The following is a 12,986-nucleotide window of genomic DNA, read 5'->3' on the forward strand; positions in this document are numbered from 1 at the left end:
CCCATGACCCTAATTTATAGCGCAGTTAGGAGAGATAGTGATTGATATCTACCGTCCACGTGTCACCATCTTACGTGATGCCAATCCCTAACATCATTGGTGGTCCCCACACGTCCCTCCTCTTCTCCACGTATCTGTTGTATTTCTATGGTTTAGTTTCAAGATCCAAATCTTATCACTCTAATAGTTTATCCTAACGAGGGAGAGACTAGTATGTTCCAGAAGTGTATGTCCTCCTCGAGTCTTCCATGGAGGTGTACATAGTTACATTAATCGTCTCTGTTGATACAAAAATTACACTAATATTTTCTCTCTAAAGTTTTTTTATATTAAAATTTTGTTGCATTTTGAAATTTGTTTTTTCAAAGTTTGAACTAGCAGACGGCTACAGCCAAGGAGAAATTATTAAAATCGTCTTGGACTACGACAAATTTTTAAATGGTCTTAAAGTCATTGGTTCCCCAATCACATTAGATACCAGCATACAAATATTAATTTTTTTTACAATTACTTCGTTTTTAATGATAATTGGTCCTAAGACTGTGTAATAACTTCTTGGATGGTATGATTTTAGTCAATAACATATTATCACGCAAGTGAACCTATTTGTTTAATTTTTTACTTGCTTGACAGCTTGTGAATTGCTCGACCATAAAGACTATGATTTTATCCAATAACATATTGTCACGTAATTAAATGTATTTTGTTCAATTTTTCACTTGCTAGATGACTTGTGAATTGTTCGACCATATGGACTATGTGATTTTAGCCGGTAGCATATTGTCACGCAACCAAATGTAACTTGTTCAATTTTTTACTTGCTTGACAGCTCGTAAATTGCTTGACAATATAAAAATTTCTCTTTGTCATTGGGTGTCATTCAACTTTGCGGCGCAAAATATGAATTTATAGGGTGGAGTATTTTCTCTAAATAGAAAATTAAAGAGGTATGATCTCTCCTTTTTAAAGAGTGAATTTAAGAGTTCAAGACCCGTGCATATATATATATATATATATATACATATAGGGTCGAGTATTTATATATAGGGTCGAGTATTTTTTCTGAATAAAGAGTTAAAGGGGTATGATCCATCATCTTTAAATAGTGAATTTAAAAGTTCAAGTCCTCATGTGCGCGCGTGCGTGTGTATATTTGCTCAATCTACAAAAAAACAAAGGTATGCTAATTGAAGTCGCGGTTGTGAATGGTTGAAAAACTTTTATAATTATCCTAATATATTACTCCTATTTTTATGGATCATTAATATATAATTTTATAAGGGTCTGTTTGGTTAGCATCAAGTAATCAGAAAAGAAAAGAAAAGGAAAATATTTAAATTTTTTGGAAGTTTGGTTAGAAGTAAAGTGAAAATTTTGAGGAAAGTATGATTCCGGTATCTGTAAATTTTCCTCAAAATTTTTTGTGCAAAAAATACAAGGAAATTGACTTTCTCGCAAAACTTGTGCACTTTATATATGATTTTCCTATTATACCCGTATTAGTTGTCTCTCTTCTTCTTTACTTAATTAGATACACTTATTTGAAAAAGAGAGTTTTTTTCTTCTGTAAATTGTTTTTTTATAAAATCATGTATTACTAATAAAATTGTTTGTATTTTTTTATATGTGCATCCAAAATTAATTAATTTTCTCCTTTTATTACTGAATTATTTTTTTTCAATTTTTTTCAAATGTCTTAAATAGGTAAAATATTTGTTTCTATAATTGATAATGATTAAGAGTTATTATATATATACATAACTATTTGTTGATAAAGTGTTAGGTGAAAACTAGTTTACATTATCTTAACACAATTTGTTTTATACCCAACATTAAACATCATCTTGAAATAAACAATTAATGATTTGTAAATAGTTTACATAATATGTCTATGACTTTTATTTTCTCAGTGAGAAAGTTGTAATGAGATATATAGGATCTAGTTACATCATTTACAAATAAATAATAAAATTAAAACTAACATAAAGATAAAATAAATACTTAGAACTTTCATAGTCCACTTTACCAAAAACTTATTTTTCCTACCTTAAAAAATAAAAGATCAAAAATTCAAATTTACAAGTGAATATATAATATAGAGCGAGAGGAGAAAGCAAAAAAATTGTATTATGATATCACATACTATTCTATTCCATATTTCACTATTTTCTTATTAAAATAAATAATTAAGTATAAATAATATTTATCAAACATAAATTTATTTATTTTTTTACTATTTAAAATTATTAGGGTATTTTCGGTAAATAGAATCATTTCTTTTCCTTTTCATGTTATCCAAACTAATAAAATAATATTTTCTTACAACTTTCTTCAAAAAAATTTCTTGTTAACCAAATGCATGATAGAAACTTGATTTTCCTTTCTTTTACTTAACTTTCTTTCACTTTCACTTTCCATAAAAATTTCTATCTAACAAAGACCCTAAGATAATATTACCCTCTTTTCTCGCTTTTATTCTCTCTCATCCATGTGTTTGTATATATCTATATCTATACTATTATTATATATATAAGTTTCAGTATTTATTTATTATTTGTTAATTGATATAAAAAAATAATTATTTTTTATGGATAATTATCACAATATAACCGGCCCGGCCTAGTTATGATTGTGTCATTATACGGGGAGGACACATGTCGTCATTCTATTAATCTAAGAAGCCTATAAATAGAAGTATGAAAAAAGCCAAAAGGAGGAAGCTTATAAATAGAGGTATGAAAAAAGCCAAAAGGAGGAAAGAGTACAGAAATTGAAATTTCCAAAGTAAAATACAAGAGTTTCAATATTTAAGTATTTATTTATTTATATAAAAAAATATTTATTAATTGATGATATAAAAGCGTTTTTTTAAAAAAAAAAAAAACTCTATAAAATTAAAATCTAGCTAATAAAATTTAAATTAACCTATTTATCTATTTATTATTATGAATTTTTTAATAAAAGAAAATATAATTACACAAGAATTATTAAAATAAAAAATATTTATTAAATGATATAAAAAATAAAATAATTTTTCTAAAACTCTTCCACAAATTAGCTTTTATGATGAGTTTCTTAATAAAATTAAATCTAATTAAACAATGATATACTTAGAGAAAATAAAATAATTTCTATAAAACTCTATCATAAATTATCTATTTTATTTTCAATAAAACTCTGTCACACTAGACAAATATATATTTAAAAAGTTTCTATAAAAGGCTAACACAAATTACCTATTTATCTATTTATTATGAGTTTTTTAATAAAAAAAAATATAATTAGACAAGTATTATTAATATAAAAAATTATTTATTAATTAATATAAAAAAATGTTTTAAAAGAGTTTCTATAAAACTCCAATACAAATTTTTTTCCTCTTATTAATCGGGCATTATGGTCAATTTACCTCATTAGTAATTAATGATTAATTCAAATAATACAAGTTTCTTAAAATAGTGAAACAGATTCCATTAGCAGTAGAATTAGATCTACCCTTACAATTATTACAATTAAAATTGAGTACAGTTTTTCTTACTAATCATATTGCAGTTGAATACCACTGTTACTTTAACATCTAAAGTTTTATAAAAATAAATAAAAAATACATGTACTTAGATTAGACAGTAAACTAAAGTCAAACAATAACTCTCATGGTCTCATTTTAATTAGGAGCCTTTTTTGATGATCCAACTTTTTAAGATGAGATTTTTAATATATATTTTATTTTATTAGTAGTGAATGAGTTATTTGATTATTCAGATAGATTATAGTAATGTGATGATATTTTGTTTTTATAAGTTCAAGTGTAAGAAAGGTAAATTGAAAATGTTGTAAGTTATAGAATACATTGATTTTTAAATTGAGATAATTATTTTAAAATAGTTAAATATAAAAAGGTAAATAAGGGACTATTTAATTTAATCAAATTCAGGGAGTGAAAAATGAATTGAGATTTTTTTTAAAAAAAATAACTAGAGTCAATTCTATTAAAATACAGTTTGAGGCTGAGTTTTTTTTTGAACAACTTGGGGTTCAATTTGTTAGGTTCAAAGTGTGTTCATGGAGAATATACATATAAACATCGTTGTTAAAAATTCATAAAGATAACTCATTAGTTATTATTGATTGGATTCAAAATCAAATTTTATCCTTATTCCTTAAAATATACATGTAACCATTGTTGTTAATAATTTGTGAATATGACTCACTTGTTATGATTGTTTGAATTCAGAATCAAATTTTATCTTTATCCATTCTTTTCAAGTTCAATTTTAATGATGATTTTGAGATTGTGTTCAAAATTGACTAAACGAGTGGAGTTAAATGACTTACATCCGACATTAAAATATGAATTCGACATGAGTTCCAATAAGACAACTTAAGTCCCCTCAATTTGAGTCATTTGCAAACCTGACCGCAAGCTTAGATCCAAACCGTCCATCTTTGGTTTTTTTCAGGTCCACCACTGTCGAAGATTGGCCGACGGTTCATTGAGGAAGAGATACCATTGCCCTTTAATAATTCTACTTCAAACTTTGGACCACACGAAATATTAATTGGTATACTGATATTATGTCACTCATGTGGGAGGCCCACTCAATCAAAAATTTTAATAAAATAATTTTAAATCGTCTTAACTCAACTAGACTCGTTTGCAAACCTAACCACAACATTAGATCCAAACCGCCCCTCCCCTCTTTTTCTTTTTTTTTTTTTTTTTTTTTTCCTTGTTTATTTATTTTTATTTAGGGATCACTCCATCCAAAGTGGTAATGATCTTCGGGTCCACTGTCGAAGATTGGCCGACGGTGGTTCCTTGAGGAAGAGAAACCATTGCCATTGGTGGGGTCTCCATAATAGTTCGACTCCAAACTTTGGGCCACACGAAATATTAATTGGTATAAGGACTGATGTTATGTCACTCATGTGGGAGGCCCACTTCGACTATTAAAACTATACAACATGTCTCCAAAGTCAAAAGTAACTATCCAATTATCCAATTTAAAATGAATATCGAATTTAAAATCAAAAGGATTTATTCTAAAGTGGACAGTCTATAAATTTAAAATTATAAAATGTTCATAGTTGTGAATATAATCTGATTTTAGAATTATTTATCGATTTCGTTATTATAGTCCGTTGATTGGTAGAAAGGAAGTTTGAGAAGTGGAGGGAACAAAGAAAGAAAAAAAAAAAAAAAAATTTCAAAGAAATACTAAAGTGAATGGATGGATGACGCTTTCTATTTTACATCTGTTCAAAATATGAATAAAGGAGAAGAATGAATAAGTATTTTATAATAATTTCAAATTATAATATTGTCCTTCATAATTATTTGATAAATTTAACATTAACACGCATGATGTAAGATATACTATGTATTATCGAAAAGATTATTTTCTTACTATTTATTATACACATATTAAACAATTCTCATTGAAAAATGAAGAAGGAAGACAAGTAAGAAGTCTGTTATAAAATTTTTAATTACAATATTATCCTTTATAATCATTTGATAAACCAAATATTAATAATCTCCATTTTCTTTTCTCTTAACGGACAAAGCAAAATGTTGCCCTTTTTATTTTTATTTTTATTCAATTCAGCCAAATAAGAAATAGAAGAAGAAAAAAAAAAATGGTATCGTTTATTTCTTAAAAATGTCTCCCTCATCATTACATCCAATTTCTTCCTTATCACCCAAATATAACATTAATATTTCACCAAGCTCTGTTTCAACCTTCTTTTTTCATGAAAAATATATATTTTTTTATTTTTATATTTTGATGTTTGGCAAAGATATAAATCGAAATTAATACAAAGTCCATCGGATGAGACGTGTAAAATAATCGATTGAAAATTAATAGAATAAATTATTTTTATTAAACTATAATATTTTTTTTGTACGTAAATATTTTAAAACAATAAAACAAACAATCTATAATATAGGCTCAAACAAAGGGAACCTAAATGAAGTATGTCACATAGTAACACCAGTTATTGATTTCGTTTTATAGTCTCATTATTTTAAGTAAGTTCAAAAGCCATATTGCATTATTTTAGGAGATTAAATTTCAGCAAAACATGAAGGTCCACAATCAATATTCTCTATGATATTTTTTTGTTATATATAGTAATACTGTATACGATTGAACACTAATCAATGGATGGAGCTGTTTAATAAATATATAATTTAGAATCTTCCAAGCACTGAACTAGAAAGGATGGTTCTCATCTTCTCAGGCTATATTTTTGCATTCTCAATCAGTCATGTAGTACTACAATCCAAGACATTCTCTCTCTACCATCTCACATGGTATGTTCTTTGATTGGCAATGTTTTTTGGCTTTTGGAGTTTGTGAAATGGACCCACCAAACAAAGACTAAACATTGAAAAAGGGTCACATATTTTCATCATGATTGATTTTGTGGTGGGCCCCAAATGAATTTCTTCCGTTTGTCGTGGATGTAGAATAGCTTTTGATGCACCTAAAACTCACTCTCTCTCTCTATGGGCCGCTCTTTATTCACAATCACTAGTAGTAGGTGTCAGAGTCACATGCAGTTTAACCTATGCGAAACATAGATTGTAGTACCATCATATGGTACTATGGACTTGTGCATTGCTTTTTAGTAGTACAAGTCTATAATTTGTACTACAGTATGCATTTTTATTTATTTAATTTTTTTTCTTCCAAAATAAAAGGAATATAATGAAAAATATATCCTAACTTTTGATATTTCTATAGATTGTTCATTCCACTTATATGATATTCCAACTATTCCAATTTAAGCGTGATTTACGGAGAGTAGTAATTTTTAAGAGAATATATAAGACATGCATTATTTGTTTAAAAAATTATTAACTTATCTTTTTAAGTTTTGAATATTTAAATTTAAAATTTTAAACTTAAAAGACATATATAGAAAGATGTATATATAGAAAGATGTAAAATATATTGTTCAGAGAAAAAGAGAATGGACATTTATTTTGGGACAGACAAAAAAAGAAAAGTATGACACTTATTTTAGGACAAAAAGAATATACTATTGAATCGAATTTAAAATATAATTATTTGATTCATATATGATGTTGAGATGTTTTGTAGTGAGCTTCCATGTATAACCATCTTTTTTCTATGAATTATCCTAAGATTAGTGCGAAATTGATGTATTAGAATTGTAATAGGAAAAAAATTAATTTAAAGTTTAAATTAATTTTTAATTTTTAATACATGTAACCAAACATAATATATATTTTTTGATTTTCTTGGGTGACTTCAATTTTTGGTTTTGAATTTTCAATGTTAGCAATTGCTACAATGATTTATTGCCTGCACCCCCAAAATCTACAGATATTTTGATCGCTTCATAGTAATGGTTTCAATTGACACATGAAACTAACATGTTTAGCATAAAAAAAAAATAACTTCTCGAAGCGAAGTTCATGATTAACTTTAGTAAGACAAGTGTATGAGTAAATTACTTTAATTTTCATAAAAAATAAATAAATAAAACATTAATTTTAAACTTTAGGATTTTTTTTTTTAATAAAAATATATTTTAAAATAAAGTTTTTTTTTTTTTAGGTAAAAAGGGTAAGCTATTTTTAAATAAAGTTCCTAATCACTCTGCATATTGGTGTCAGCATTGAAAATGACCTTACAAAGTGCTTGGAGTATCACAGCACCACCTATATTGGTCTTGACCGTATTGGTATTGGTAAATGCAACTCCTCTGTAAAAGGGAAAAGGATAAGGATAAGGGTAATGAACCAACTTTAGTGGGAAGTAATTATACATGATAAATATATATATATATATATATATATATATAGAGAGAGAGAGAGAGAGAGAGAGAGAGAGAGAGGTGACTATTTGAGATGGGAGCTATGCAACTACGTTTGAAAGGAAAAATAATTTTGATAGAGCTAGTGCAACATATGTCGGAAAAATCAGCTTCTATTGTTTGTAATCACTAATCAGTATTTAAATTGCGACCCTTTGTAGTTGATTAAGAAAATGTCAATTTCTCTTTCAAATTATTAAAATGGAAAAGAAGTTAGACATGTTAATTTTATATTTCTTAGTTTGGTGCCTAGTACTTTTATTTCTTAGTTTCTAGAAGGGGAAAAAAACCTAACATGAATACAAAGGTAAATTAACATAAAATTATAAATTGATGTTATCATTATAAGTTATCGTGGCGAGGCTGACTTTTCAGTTGGGTCATGGCCTTGCCGTAATAAGAAAAATGTTAACAATGAAAAGCATTAAACAAACAGTAATAGATTTTTTTTGACTACTAGATCAATATAATATAATATAATATAATATAATATATATATATATATATAAAGTTGGTCAACTTGTATATTTTTGTAAAAGGTTTGATAACATACACTCGAAAGATGTAAAATAATTTTCTGTTCACATAAGAAATAGTAATTTGTGAATTTTAGTTGTAAAAAAATAATAATTTTATTAGTTGTCCCTATAAAATTTGCTATCACCCTTGATATTAATTGAAAGGGCTACTCCATCAAGGTAAGGATCTATGTTTTGCCCACATCAACATGAAATTAGTTTGACAAGTTTGTAATGGCTTAAAGGGTTGTGAGGTTTAGGAATGATGTGAAAGATGATGTCTAACAAATAGGGAATTGTAATGGGTTTGGTTAAATCTTACTCATGCCTCATTAGAAAATCTATCATACCAACTCAACTCCTATCCCGGAACGGATTTGTAATTGTTATACTATCTTTGTCCCTACTTCAATAAACAAAGTACCGACTCTGCCCCATGTAGTCTATTTAATTGCGGGGCGCGGCAGGGTGGCCGGGTTATACCACTTTATTACGCAGTAAAAAAAAACTAGTCCAATGTACTCAAATTGGACTGATAAATAAGTTGGTCCAACTTTAAATTACTAAGTAGTGAATATTAATATATTAACGGACACTTCCAACAAAGTAACAAGAGTTTTAAAAATATAAAATATATATTTCATATATGAATAAAAAAAATTAAAAGGTACATATATAATCGGGGCGGGGTCATCAATAAATTCGTCCTCACCTCAAACCCGCTTCAGGTTTTCAATTACTTTACCATATCAGTCTCAAATCCATTTATGGGCCACTAAATCCACTCCATTAGGGGCGGAGGTGGGGCTGAAACCCGCTGGGTAGAAGGAAATTGCCATCCTTACAGTAACAAAACATATATGTGATATATATATATATATATAGACTATATCTATGGGTTGTGATAGACACTTTGTTAATTATTATATATAACTATATGTATATTCATGAAACTTAATGTGAATAAAATTAATTAATAAATGATGAATACATGTGGTTTGGCACTGCAAATATGGAAGTGAGATTGATGTTTATAGCAAGTAAATCTTGAGCCCAGCCCAATAGGCACAAAGAAGTGCGAGGATAAACTTCTCAGCTACCGCTTTAGTCCTTGCTATCCACCCATGTTGTTTGGGCTGGCCCGTCAAAGTTTTTTTTTTTTGAAAGATTAAACAAATGTATATATAATGATAATAGTACACATAGGCCTTGGGCCAAAACAAGTCCATATAGAACGAAGCAAAAGTAACCAAATAAGCCCAAGTTTGGCCACAACACTAGACCTTGGACCATAACAATCGGTCCAACTTAACAAATATCTTAAATTAGCACTAATATCTGATAATACTTGCCAACTCATCTGTGAATAGGAAACTTTTACTTACCACAAATGTGGAGCAATGCTAAACTTGTATTTAAAATAATAAAAAATAAATAATTTAATAGCTAGTCGAAGTAAACCTGAATGAATCCGAATCAAATTTTAATTCTCCCTCCTCTTATATGGTCTATTTTAGATGTACAAAAAATAAATACAAAGTATACTTTTGTTGGTTATATATTGTCTATTTTAAATATACAAAACTAAATAAAAAGTAATTTTACAATACTAAAAAACTCACTAAACCAAACATATCTATGATTACATGGACAATTTTACTGCAATTGCAATAGATTCTATTTGGACAATGTAGTAAATGTCATTGCCCAGTACTTTGTCTTTTAACAACTTACTGATGTTTGAAACATAAAACAAGAAGAGGGCATCTAAATAATTGATCCATGAGAAATTCAATACCTAATTCAAGAGAAAATATATTTACTTACCTCAACACTTCTTAGGCTTCTCTTTCCTCCTCTTCTTATTCTTCCAGTTCTCTGGAGACACGAGTCTCTCCTTTAAAAATATGAGAGAGAGAGAAAGGGATATAATGGATGAGACTAGGGCTTCCATGTGATAGAAGCGTGAGAAAGAATTAGAATTTTATTCGGATTCATTTGGGGTTACCAAATAGTTATCAAATTATTTATTTTTTATTATTTTAAATATAAAGACACTTGTCAGTTTAGTATTGCGCCACATACGTGGTGAGTATAAATTTCCTATTCATCGGTGAGTAGACAAGTATTATCCTATGCAAACAACAGAGTAGAGGTTATGGAGGATTCCGATTCCGATCCTCAATCTGATGGACATAGAGGAGGTCTGTAGCAACGAGGTAGATTCCACTTAAAGGATGCGCCTTGAAGCAGTACAATCTTTTAGGAAATTGAAGAATTGAAGAAATACTGCAATGAAAACAATCCTAACTGGCCGTCAAAGTTGACCAACCCATACTTATAACAGTATAGATGTTGTTTTAAAACTCAATTCAATGTTTAACTTTGGACGGATTAAGAGCTTATTCAATTAAATGTGTTTGATAACACAATTTAAATATCATTAAAAACGGTAAACATAACTTAAAACAGGATAAAATTTTAAGTAATAAAAACATCACTTACCACTCAATGATGAATATTGAAAAATCAATTTTTATTTTATTTTTTTATTACCACTTAAAAACTTTGGTACTTAAAATTCAATTTTTAAAATTTTTAATTTTATCAAACAACACCTATATCAAATTACAAGTGTTCAGACAAAATAAGAAATCCTATATCATGTCCTATGATATTGATATCTAGTTAAGGCACGCCAAGTTCCACGGACTATCATGATCACTTGAAAATTTAATTTCCTGCTATAATAATGATATGATATTATGCACTAATTAAATATTAACACATATATTGATAAAACTCACTAAAATAAATGCATTCTTATTTATACATACTTATTTAATTAGGCTGTCATACCATATCATTACTGTATCATGAACATTTAAGTTTTTCTCATCAAAACAAAACTAATCAAACTCCATGCTCTGTAAGTATTCAAATTAATGCAGTGACAAATATAAATAGGATAATTATATAATAACCAAATTTTTAATTAGTGTTGTGTGCTTGAACTAGTAGATTAGATTAAGGGTTAAGTGCAGAAAACATCCCTATAATTAGGATGGTAATATTTGCCATGACATGAGATAAGTGGATTTGTGTTTGACTTAATCGTGTTGTAATTGTGTTGACCTGAATTGACCTAGTTATTAAGTGTGTTGTATTCGTGTTTGACCTGTCAATCTATTTATGACCCGATTAGCTAAATGTGTCAAATAAACGTGCCATGTTCGTGTAAAAAATGACCCGTTTAACTAAATGTGTTGAATAAAAGTGTTGTGTTCATGTAAAAAATGATTTAAACGTGTTTTGTCCTGTTATGCCAAGTTTTGACTCATTTACTAAACAATTTGTGCGTGTCGTGTCGTGTTACTTATGTAATAATCGTGTCGTATTCGTGTTGGAGTTTCTTGACACAAATAATAATCGTGTCGTGTTCGTGTTGGAGTTTCTTGACACAAATAATAATCGTGTCGTATTTGTATCAACCCATATAACAGAACACTTATACTCTGACCTGACAAGAACACAACCCACCAATATGAATTACCACCCCTACCTATAGTATGCTTACAGTGCATATCATATCCTTCATGTACAGTAAACACTCCTAAAGTTTCAATTTGTGCAAATAAGTCCCTCTGTGACACATTTAAGGTAGAATTTACCTAAATTATTATAATATTCACATTTTACATATTATTTAAAAATACATATTTTGTGAAATGACGAAAATGGACACAAAACAAAATGACATCAAGCATCATATGGGTGTTTTTTACCCTTTATCCTAAAAACTATCATGTTTTGAATTCAAATGAAAATTTATTGCAAATTGTAAAGTTTAATAACTAAATGTATATTACATATATAATGAACAAAGATCTTTAATTTAATTTTTAATTATATATTTAATGAAAAATGATAATTATATTAAACTTTAATTAAGAATAATATTTTTTTTATAATTATAAAAAGAAGTGTGTTTTCTATACTCTTCATTAATCTGTGATAACAAATATATATATATATATAGGGGTCATGGAGGAGAGAAGTTGACATAAGTTGAAGATGTAATAAAACAATCCAAACGCCAACTCCAACTCCAACTCCAACTCCAACTCCAACGCAGCTTAGTTTGTTATGTTTGAATTGTAAAATGTCAACCTGTGAAAGTGAATTAATTCTAAAATAAAGTAGTATATGAATTAGTATTTGATTTGTCACTTTCTTTCTTTGTCTACATCGGCATAATACGCCTCAATTTGTCAGTTGTCATTTGGCAAAAATCCAACTGCATGTTAAAAAAATAATAATAATTTTCTTTTAAAAAGCTCCAACTGTGTCCAGCAAACCACAGGCCTCTTAAACTAATTGAGGTCCGTTGCATTTATCAAATCTATTCCTTCTAATAATACTCTATATTAAAAGAATCGCACTAATATTTTTCTAAAGCATTAATTAGTCTATATTTGGATCATTAACTCAAGAATAATGATTTTTGTACCTAATAATTACAGTAAATTACTAAATTTATTTTTTAATTAATTAGTTATGTAACAAATAAGAGAGTGAAACCCTTTACTTAATTATATTTGATATAAATAGTTAATT

The sequence above is a fragment of the Cornus florida genome, unplaced genomic scaffold, assembly GCF_030987335.1.
Source record: "Cornus florida cultivar Cherokee Brave unplaced genomic scaffold, ASM3098733v1 CherokeeBrave_3.0.0_Hap2_Chr06, whole genome shotgun sequence".
In the NCBI taxonomy this organism is placed as follows: domain Eukaryota; kingdom Viridiplantae; phylum Streptophyta; class Magnoliopsida; order Cornales; family Cornaceae; genus Cornus; species Cornus florida.